The sequence below is a fragment of the Piliocolobus tephrosceles genome, chromosome 3 (assembly GCF_002776525.5).
Source record: "Piliocolobus tephrosceles isolate RC106 chromosome 3, ASM277652v3, whole genome shotgun sequence".
Lineage (NCBI taxonomy): Eukaryota > Metazoa > Chordata > Mammalia > Primates > Cercopithecidae > Piliocolobus > Piliocolobus tephrosceles.
Window position 1 is genome coordinate 24,889,719 of NC_045436.1, and position 11,214 is coordinate 24,900,932.

General features: G+C 38.8%; 1 pseudogene; it reads right to left on the reverse strand.

The window, feature by feature from the left end:
* Positions 1-201: 201 nt before the first annotated feature.
* LOC111551995 lies at positions 202-10,908 on the reverse strand (annotated as a pseudogene).
* Between the last annotated feature and the right edge of the window lie 306 nt (positions 10,909-11,214).

An 11,214-nucleotide genomic window follows, 5' to 3' on the forward strand; every position in this document is an offset into this window, starting at 1 on the left:
GAAATGAATAATCAATCTTACGTAACTCAAAAGAATGATGGGAGGCACAAAAAGATAAACTGACTTTGGCTTTTAGGAACCTGATGTTGACCCTGAAATGCCAGATTCAATAGCACAACAAGAAAACAAAAGATTATAGCAGCAAGACACCACTTTGCCACACATTATTAAGAATTCTGAAATAGGCAATAGCTCAATCACTCAATCTGTTGTATCTTCTATTTGTTTTTCTTGCTTTTTGGTTGCAGGCAATTCCAGGCATGCCTATTGCATAGGACCAGCTATTCTTACTGCGCTCTCCATCTGCGTTGCAGTCATACTACACAACTTCACTTTACAACAATCCATAATTTTGCATTTTGATGAAACTTCTTCTCTCCTTCAAATACAATGCATTGTTTTTGTTGTTGTTGATGTTGTTGTTGTTGTTGTTGTTGAGACAGAGTCTTGCTCTGTTGCTCAGGCTGGAGTACAGTGGTGCAACCTCTGGTCATTGCAACCTCTGCTTCCCAGGTTCAAGTGATTCTCATGCCTCAGACTCCCAAATAGCTGGGATTACAAGCATTCACCACTACACCTGGCTAACTTTTGTATTTTGGTAGACACAGGTTTTGTCATGTTGGCCAGGCTGGACTTGAACTCCTAGGCTCAAGTGATCCACCAGCGTTGGCCTCCCAAAGTGCTGGGATTATAGGCATGAGCCACCATGCAAAGAGCCACATTCAAATGCAATGTGCACATTTAATAATGTACTATTTGCTTCTACTCAACTAAGTTCTAGAAGGGAATTTTTAACATCTATGGAAATTGTGACCTCCTGCTTGATGCCAGGCTTGTCTACATGGAATTGTTCCCAGCATTTTTTTCTTTGGTCTACATGTGTTTCCTTGTTACACAGCCCTCTTGGGCTAAGAACATATTAAAATCAGAAGTTTCTTTTATTTTCTTCAATAGTTTCAGAGTTTCATCTCCTCATGGAAAATAGGTGCCCCAGAATGATAGACACAGGCTTTCTCTAGATTTTGTGGACCGTGAGGTATCTTTGAACAACCTCCATTTTCACATGAGGTCCCAATCTTGATTTCTTCACTGTCTTCTTTCTTATCTTATTCATTCCCTTACGACAGTTTATCAAGTGCTTGTTTTAGGCAGGCAGATGCTTTTTAGTTTCAAGTTTGTCACTGGTTTATCTGGACTTGGCCTTTTCTTTGATTCTGCTGGGTTAGAGGCTCGAATGATGAGCTCCTGAAATTTGGGTTTTGATTCAAATAGTTCTTTCTTCTCTGTAGTCTTGACTTCAGGTTTGACTGGCTCAGGTGACTTCTCACTATTCCGTTTACCTGTAGTACAGCCTGCAATGCATAAGGAATCAGAAAAATCAGTTGTACTTCTCTTACAGTGAGACCAACCGTCTAATGCATCCAAAGACTGGAACACCTGGGTGGGATGAACAAGCGTCATTGGAATTGGCCCCTAGATTGAAGCACTGACTGCAGCCTGGTTATTGCCAGGCAATGACATTTTCTTTTCCCACCATTACAGACAAGGTCCAAACACCAGGAACCACAAGACACTGTGTTTACCACTCGCTGTAGCAAGCACAGGTCTGACGGCTGAGGCTACTGCCGACTTCTGGAGATGGCTCCCAATTCTTTTACATTGTATTTTTTCCTTTTAGAATGAATATCCAAAGATCATACATTTTTGTTACTTGGGAGCTACATGGAGACTCTTAAATCAGTTGCAATCTAAGTTTGTGGCTCTTTTACCAAGATTGCTAAATCCTCCTTGAAAGATACCAAGATTGCTAAATAGATACAAAGATACCAAGATTGCTAAATCCTCCTTGAAAGATAAACAAATGAAAGATAAATCACACATTTTTGTGTGTGTGATTCTTTGGATTTTTATAAGGGGTTGGATTATCATTGAATCAAATTTGGAGAGACACCATGCAAGGTGCATTAGTTGTGATGTACCCCAGTTTTATTTTCAGACGGTCAAGATGGAAACGTTACAAAAGTTTACTCTTTAAGAGAAACGGAAGGAACTTAAGAATTAGGCCATTTGTAAAATGTTTCTAAATAAATACAGACTTATTAAGAATTAAGCCTTTATGGTTCAAAATTAGAAAATAGATACATCAACAACATAAAGAGAGAAGAAAGTGATGGGCGAAAGAACTTAAAACAAGCTATTTACTCTAGCTGGCACCATGATTGCCAAGTTAGTTGAGCCTGTGAATATGTAATTACTTGGGTCTCTAATACTCAACATCCAAATCTAGGTTCAATCACCCAAGTCTTTAGCTTGAGTTGCTCAGATAATCCATGACTCCCCTAGGATACTCTCCACAGAGTTAGAGGAGACAGAGTCCAATTGGAATCCAGTACTAGTGGGAGTTGTCCCCCTAGGTTAAAGAGCTACTGAGATGCGTTCTAGTTACAGTACTCATTAGTGTGTGTAGGAGAATACTGTGCCACAGCGTGTTGGGGATGCTCACTACACTTCTTCAGGACCCTGCACACTGATTGATTAGTTGTTCTCCCCATAGCTCTGGGAAGAAATTAAATGCAGTCTCTCATTTTGCTAAAGTTAAAAAAGAGACAGAGACAGTAAGAGACTTACTTCATGCCGTACATGAAGGCCACATTAACCTGAGCCCTATGACTTTTTCCAACTTTAGACAAATGTTTAAAAAAAAAACACTTCCGGAGATAAAAAGACTTGTTCTGTTATAATAGAAACTTAATTAGAACCAACTTGAATTAGAAGGGAAGGACACTAGGATCTCCTGGGACTCTAAGAGCAGGGGCTCTTCATAGTCTGCAGAGGGCAATCAGGAACTAGAGTGCTGTGGAGATGCAGGAAGTCCGCTTAGTGAATCTGTTTGACTCTTCTTTTCTTACTGCAGATCACTTTTCTGTATTTCCCAGTTCAAATGGTAGTTTTGAACATATTAATGAAGGCCTAAGAATAAAATGCAAGGAATGGGTTGGGAAAGCCTGTATAAAATCCAAAAAGGTAAGGGAGGGTTCTGGAGGTGAGTGGACAGAGAAATCATGATGGAAGAGGTTGATGTAAATTCATAATGGAAACCTAAAAGTAAACAGCAACAATTACAAAAGCCAGGAATGACTAAAGGAAGGTGATGGCTTGGCTATATTTCAGCACCAACATGCATATGAATCTATTTTATTTTTATTGCTTAATGCATTGGGGTGTGTCCACTCCTGCTGGAAAAGTTTGAGAGGGACATTGTGTCTTCATGAAATAATAAGACTTTATGGTAAGGAAGAAGAATGATTGATCTTTGGGGGACTGTTGTTCATAATTCTGTAATGGAAGGATTAGCAAGGAAGCAGGGTAGTGTTTGCATAAGAAGGTGAATGAACAAAAGAGACATCTATTGATGACTGAAATTTCTTTCCCCTCAATCTCTTTCTTTTTTCCTTTGTTTGACTGAATTTTATTATTAGAAGTGAGAAAATGACAGAATTTTATTTCTACAATTTATCATTAATAATGATAACCCTAAATAGTTTGGAAATTTTCAACTTTAAAAGAATTTCCTGTGTTCAACACAAGAACCTTTCCATTTGGCCACAATATTTTTTAATTTCAATAGATTCTTTCATCCAGAGACATTGTTGAGTAGTACATATTGTATTATATGATACTGTGTGCTAGAGAGCACAAGGTTAGACGCTGCTCAGAGTCCACACTGTTCTCTAAGCATTTCATCCATATTAACTCACACATCCATATGTGCCTCCAGTGATACAGACCCTGTTATTTTCTTATTTTTCTGGTGAGGAAACTGAGGCACAGAGAATTAAACAACTAGCCCTGGGTCACACAGGGAGAAAGTAGACTATGATCTCAGCATGCAGACTCCACGGCTTTTCCCTTAACTCAGCTATCTTCTCAAAAGGCTACAAATAAAACTGTCTACGACAAACACAACTTACGAGGTACACAGAGAGGAGTTTTCCAGAAGCAGAGAAGCTGTGACTGATTCCCAGCTGTTTGATCTGTCTTTCAAAAAAGGTTCAATGATGGAGGACTGTGAATGTTGAACTTAACTGTTAGACAACGGGGACCCATTAGAGAATCAGAGATTTTGGAGAAGGACAATTACCATGGTGATGCTTTAGATGGGAAGCTCATTTGGCAATTCCTGTGAAGAATGGTTTGGTGCAGGAGAATAAAGTGATTAGAATTAGGGTCTTAGGATCAGGGTAGGAGGCCAGTTAGGAGCAGTCTTGCAATTGGCCTAGGTGGGAAGTGATTTGCGTTTGATATGATTTTGGGAGACATGGAGAAGACCTAAAAAGACATACCTTAATAGCTTCCTCTTTTCTCAGCTTTCCTTCTTTACAACAAGCACACTTACTTTTTTCTGGTTCCTTTCCCTGTGAAACTTTTGCAATGCAACAGAACAGTCATGTTTTTGCCTTTGATATTTGAGTGCTAATCAGGATACATTCTGCTGTTTGTGATTTGAAAGGTAGCCATTTGGAACAAATGAAAGCATGATCCTCGGTCTATGTTCTTGTTTAGAGTGGACCTTCTGCAGCAGTTTCAATGGCTTTGGTGAGGTCTGACATGTTCTAGATGCTTTAACATAAGCAAAGCCCTTTGAAGGCCTTGCATGATGCTGATTAGTCTCTGTGACACCAGCTCCCAAGGAATTACATACCAGGGGAAGATGTATTTTCAGCTCTTTCCATTTCTGCCCTTTATTTGAGAGTATGTCCTTCTTGAGGAAAGCCTTAATGCTTTTATATCCCTCAATGCTTTACATTTAGTGCTTTACATTTGTATTGTTTGGCATTTTGCTAGTAATTCTAACTACGGCCTGTTATAATATGTGACTGTTTATTTTCTTTCATGGACCTTAGGCCACCTCTTTTAAAAATGACTTGTCCTGAAAGTGTTATGGTAAGTGAAATAAGCCATAAACAGAAGTGCAAACATTGTATAAATCCACTTATATGAAGTACCTAGAATTCTGAATTCTGTCAAATTCACAGAAACAGAAAGTAGAGTGGTGGCTGCCAGCTCCTGTGGGGAGAGAGGAAAGGAGAGTTTAATGGGTACAGAGTTTCAGATTGGAATAATGAAAGAATTCTGGAGATGGATTCTTGCGATAGTTGCACAAAAATGTGAATCTATTTAATGCTACCAAACTGTACTCTTAAAAATGGTTAAAGTGACACATTTTATCTTATGTATATTTTATCACAATAAAAAATTGAGTGGTCCTAACTTATCCTACTTTCCTCTTGCAGGGATGATTTGTTGGTGGCTTAGTTTCAGGGCTCTCACATTAATGATTCTACATTGCTTAAAATTTCTTTTATGTTTTTTTCAGTGGGCAAGCTACAATCATTTATTAAACATGAGCCAGACCCTATCACTCCCATCCAGGTAAATTATTGATCCTCTTTGCCCAGAGCCGCATTTTACAAGCCATATTGTTACAGTCTTGCCAGTGCACCACAATGTAGCAGTCCCTCGTAAGGTGAATTTCACCCAGAGTTCTTTGTCTTATGACCAAGAGAATTAAGGAGCTTGTACACAAAGGGTGAGGTTGGAGTGAAAGTTTAATAAGTGAAAGAAGAAAGCTCTCTACTGTGGAGAGGGGACCTGGAAGAGGGTTGTCATTGCCATTTTTACAGTTGGATGCAAGGCTTTCATAAAAAACCAATGAGGGTTGGGCATCTCATTTGCATAAGGTACAAACTGTATAGCTCTACTCTGTCCTCCTAGTGCACATGCAGACCCATAGCTTGAGTTGCTCCATTATTCCCTTGTTCCCCTTACTGCGCATGTGTTAAGGGATGGAATTTTCCATTGTGGACATGTCTGAGCAAGTTACCCATGTAGACTTTCTTATCTGTGCAGCTGTGGGCATGTGTTAGGCAAGCCCACCTATGAAAGTTCCCTTATCCGTGCATAAAGCTTGATTTTTCAGGCTGTTCTTTTGTTTGAAAAAATTCAACCGAAGACCCCCCGCAACTGCCTTTCTGACTGGTTTCTTCATATCTCCTTTCTCAATATTCTCCTAAAGACCAAATCTACAAGGCATTAACGATGTCATCAAAGAAGGAGAAAATAATTGTAGGACTCAGAACTTGAGAAATTGAGAAGTTATATATATTACCCTATCATTGGACTTTTCAGAGACTTTACTGTACTAACGTGCATAGAACATTCTCAAGAAGGGAGCATAGTATGCCCATTTCCCCAAAATTTCTCACCACACAACTGTTAAATAACAAATAATATCTTGAAACTAGAATTTATTGGAAAATAGTTTAGGGAATAGCGGCCAACAGAATAAAGTCCACTATTCAGTATGACTCCCAATATCTCTTATGATGACTCCAATTAAACTTTCAGCCATGTATTACATTTTCCTGCACTTGAATAGTATACAGTCATACTTCTTGATATTTCCTGAGGGAAGTTTGCACTCTTGGCATTTCATGTGTTTGTTTAGGCTTGGTCTGATGTGCTCTCCCTTCATTTTGTCCTCCTGAAACGCTTCACCTTGTTCACTTCAAAGTTTTACCTGTTCTTTTAAGTGTAAATGAATTACTCTTCTTTTGTGATCACCATAGCAAACATCTTTTTTGTTGTTGTTGTTTTTAGCATTAATGCATAGATTAGCTAATTACATGAGCAATGATGGCATCCTACCATCTATTCTTGTTAACTGTTCGCAAGTATCTTTTACCTACTAAATATCAAGTTTCAGGAATGTTAGGTAAGGCATTATGTCTTATTTATCTTTGCATTTTTCAGCCTGTTGTCATTCACATTAAATAGGTGCTCATGTGCATATATTTATAAAGTTGAATTTAATAACTAAGCAGCACCCAAGATGTACAGAGCGCTGAGCCAGGTTTAATTGATTGCATTAAAAATATTAGTCACAGCTTCCATTCTAAGAGACAGAAAACCAACATATGCAGATCTGAAGTAATTTTCGAAAAATTATAAAGTAAAATAGCTGGTACAAATGGTGGAATAAATATAGAATACATGAATACTGAGGTGATGAACAGTTAAAGAATAATCTAAGCTGGTTAGCTTTAGGGATATTGTTCTAGGTGAGTTTTTTTGTTTTGTTTTGTTTTTGTTTTTTTTGATGGAGTCTTGCTGTTGTCAGCCTGGGCTGGAGTGCTGGAGTGCAATGGTGTGATCTTGGCTTATCACAACCTCTGCCTCCCAGGTTCCAGCAATTCTCCTGCCTCAGCCCCTCGAGTAGCTGAGATTACAGGCACCCGCCACCATGCTGGGCTAATTTTTGCATTTTTAGTAGAGACGGGGTTTCACCACGTTGGCCAGGCTGGTCTTCAACTCCTGACCTCAGGTGATCCACCTGCCTTGGCCTCCCAAAGTGCTGGGATTACAGGCATGAGCCACTGCGCCTGTCCTTGAAGTGAGTTTTGAAGGAAGTAGAGAGCCTGGTTTAGTAAAGAGGAACAGAAATGCTGTGTTTTCCTTTGCTATCATTTTGCTTTATATCCTCGTCATCTTTTTCATCATCAGTTACCATTCCTATCACCATTTACTATCCAAGATCTGTACATGAACTGTGCTGTATGTTAAACTTTACTCATCTACCTCATGTTATTGGGGCTTCCAGGGTTCAGTAAGATGATGTCTGTAGAAATACAGTAATCCAGCATTTCTTACTTGCTGTGATTTTCTTTGTCAATCCTGGAGATGGTAAAATAACACAGGGAAATTAATGGAGGTGTTTTTATACTCTAGTAAGTCTTAGCACATAAGCCACATAGTTGTGCTGTAAACTATTTTCAGCAATCATTAGGCTGAACAATAGTTCAATCATTATTGTTGAACAATCATTATTGAACAATCATTGTTGTTCAGCAAGAATCATTAGCTTGACCTGAAGCTTAATTCCATGTTGACACCATATTCTGACAAAAAGATTTATAGGTTTTTTTTTTTTTTCTACTTTAGTATTATTTGCTTAAATAATTTAGGTTTTTAAGACTCCAGCAAAGTTTTCACAAGTCTTGTTTTATGGAAGTCTATGAAAGTGGCTGCTGCCTAAATGACTGCTGGCCCTCCCAAATTACTTGTCGATTACTTGACTTTTGCAGGTACGATGGACATTCCTGCCATTGCTGGCAATGGGAAGGGTAGGTCTTGATGTTCAGTGTGCCACATGCTATGTCAATCATAGGGGCAGCTCCACTGATGAAACTTCAATAGGAAAAATTGTTGGAAAAAATTAAGGTGTCCAGTTGGCTGAATGACATCACAGAAATAATGGGAACCGTTGGGCTAGATAAAAGGGGTGCCTGGAGACATGATTGCATGTAAAGGACTGGCTACATTATTCTGCAAACTTCCCACAGCCAACTTTCCCAAGCTGGGCTTGTGGCTTATTTACTAGGTGAAACGCCAGGTGTATTTGCTCTTGTGAGTATTCAATATAAGAGAGAAGTTCAGCTTTCCTTAACAAGGGCAAGCCACTGACATTTGTTTTCCATTGGAATACTTCTTTTGAATGAGATATTGAGCTATTGTGTTTAACCAAATATTGCATAGGAAGATGGCTTGTAAGCAGGAGAGTAATTCCCAACAGCAGTGAATAATATTTTATGCATTATGACATACTTCCAACACTCCATTATGTATGCGAACGCTCTTCACATGTATAATGTGAATTTAATTATTTGAGAAAATTTCGTCTATTGGAATTTAGAACTTGCTTGTGTTTGGTTTATAAAGCAGATTTTTCTATTATTATTTGATACAGATGTGGGAGACAGAAGAAACTTTGGGCAGTGGTGGTGTGTGTTGTAATCAGAGTGGAGGCAAGGATGTGATATTGTTTTTCAATTGCTAGAGTTTCTACTACCACAGAACAAATTCCAAAACCTTCATTTCAGAGCACTTTTGGAGTACATGAGTATGCAAATGATGGGAGAGATTTTTTAAAAAGGGAACTGCAAGGGAGCAGCTACAAGCAAAATATATATAATTGAGTGAATCTGGCACTTTTGTTTTTCTTGCCCATATAAATAAGATTAGAAGTAACTTTAGCTTCAGAAACTTACATTTCAGCTTATTTTATATAGTTACGAACTGAGATAATATCTTGAGACACTATTTGTTGAGCCCTTCTTTTTTCCAATTTATTTTCCCCCAGGCTATCAGACGCATCCCTACTACTCCAAAAAGAAGTGGGAATGTCATAAAGGGAACTAAAAGAAAAGGATGGACACAGTAGCTTGTGCCTGTAATCCTAGCACTTTGGGAGGCTGAGGTAGGACGATTGCCTGAAGCCAGGAGTTGGAGACCCAGTTTGGGCAGCATAGAGAGACCTTGTTCCTACAAAAAGTGAAAAAAAAAAAAAAAAAAAAAGCCAGGCGTAGTGGTGTGTACCTATAGTCCCAGGTACTTAGGGGGCTGAGGTGGGAGGATTGCTGGAGCACAGGAGGTTGAGGCTACAGTGAGCTATGAACATGCCACTGCACTGCAGCCTGGGCAACAGAGTGAGACTCTGTCTCTTAAAAAAAATAACTAAAAGAAGAAAGAGTCTGTGTTTCATTTTCTTGATTTCCAAAGCAGAGTTTTGAGATTGAAAAGAGAAGGACTGAAAAATGTAGGAAGCAAACAAAATTTACACCATCGAAGTAGCCGAAGGAGACTAGACAAACTTATGCTAGAGCAGTGTTGCCTCTACCCTGACCCCTGGCTGAGAGATAGAAGAATGCACAAGGTCAGTTTCATAAGACTTCACATATAAAGGGTTGGCCAATACTGGAAATCCAGCCAATGTTCTGAAGAACTCTGACTGCCACTGAGAGAGTACTGTATGCTGCCTGGGTGAAGAAACTGTGACAATGTTCTGTCTTGTCCCCAAGAGTCCTTTTATGAGCAGCTGTATGCACATGGCTCACTTGTCATTTTGTGGAATGATATCAGGCTGTAGTTAAACTTACCAACATGGATACTATCATGTTCCCCTTTTAATGGCCTACTACAAACTCCAATGTTGAGTAATTTTCCTTAGGTAATCAAATCAGTAATTCTTTCACTAGGATTTACCCCCAGTGTACAGATAGGATTCAAATCCAGTCTAGCCCAGGCATGGAGCTTCTACCCTCAAAGAAGTATAGAGAGATCTAAGAAAGTGAACCATGGGAACTGTCGTCAGTAGATGCTGAAAGCTGTGACAGTCTTTGCTCTGAACTGAACAGCCGGCTGCTTAGAAAGGATACTTTCTATTAGTCATGATCTTGTGAAAAATGAAAAATCTTTATTTTAGTTATGTTTGAAATGACTGCCTTTATAGATGTTGGTGATAATCTGCTCATGCTTTATTCATAGTCTATCTTAAGAAATTATTGTCAATCTTCTATTTTTTGCCCTTCTCTGAGGCTTGGGTTTTCCACCTGTAAAATTAGAGTGAAACACCCACCCTACAGGGTTACAAAGACTAAACTGGATAACATGTCAAATGTGAAAGCACTTAACAGAGTACCTGGGATGCACAAGACCTAGAAAATTTTAGTTATCTTCTCAGAAAAAAATGTTTCTAAGGCTATTTAACATGTATTAATCACAATAAAAGGTTAGATATCAGAATAAAATATATAGCATGTCTAGTTAATGGTCACACATCTTTATTTACCTTGGAAATCTGCCCAGAAGCACTTTGTCTAACATCCCGATTCCGTTGAGGTCCTCAGAAGGGGTTTCAGTTATTTCACAGATGGGAATGAAATAAGAGGTAGGGCAAAGCTCATCTACATGATCCTTTATGGACCCCACTCTAGACCATCTAGAATATAAGTATGCCATCCAGCCCTCATCACAGCCTTGAATCTCTGGCTCAAAAACTGCCAGAGCCATCCGTCAATCTGCAACCCAATGTGTGTTTTTGAGGAGACTTTATGAGTTAGAGATCCATTCCCAAGCCCACATATTTGATTTCTCTAAAATTGATGTGCCTTTATACAATCTTTCTTCTTAAATGTCTACTTCTTATCATTAGGGAATTTTATCTTCACTTATATCTTTCTTTGGTTGCAAAATTGAAGAGACTAATCAGGGAGAAACTATTATTTGATGTTATATAGAGAATTAAGCAGAGTTCTTGCTTTTTCAGAAGGCAGCATAGAAATCACATGAGAATTTTAGTGCTACACATCAGGGCAT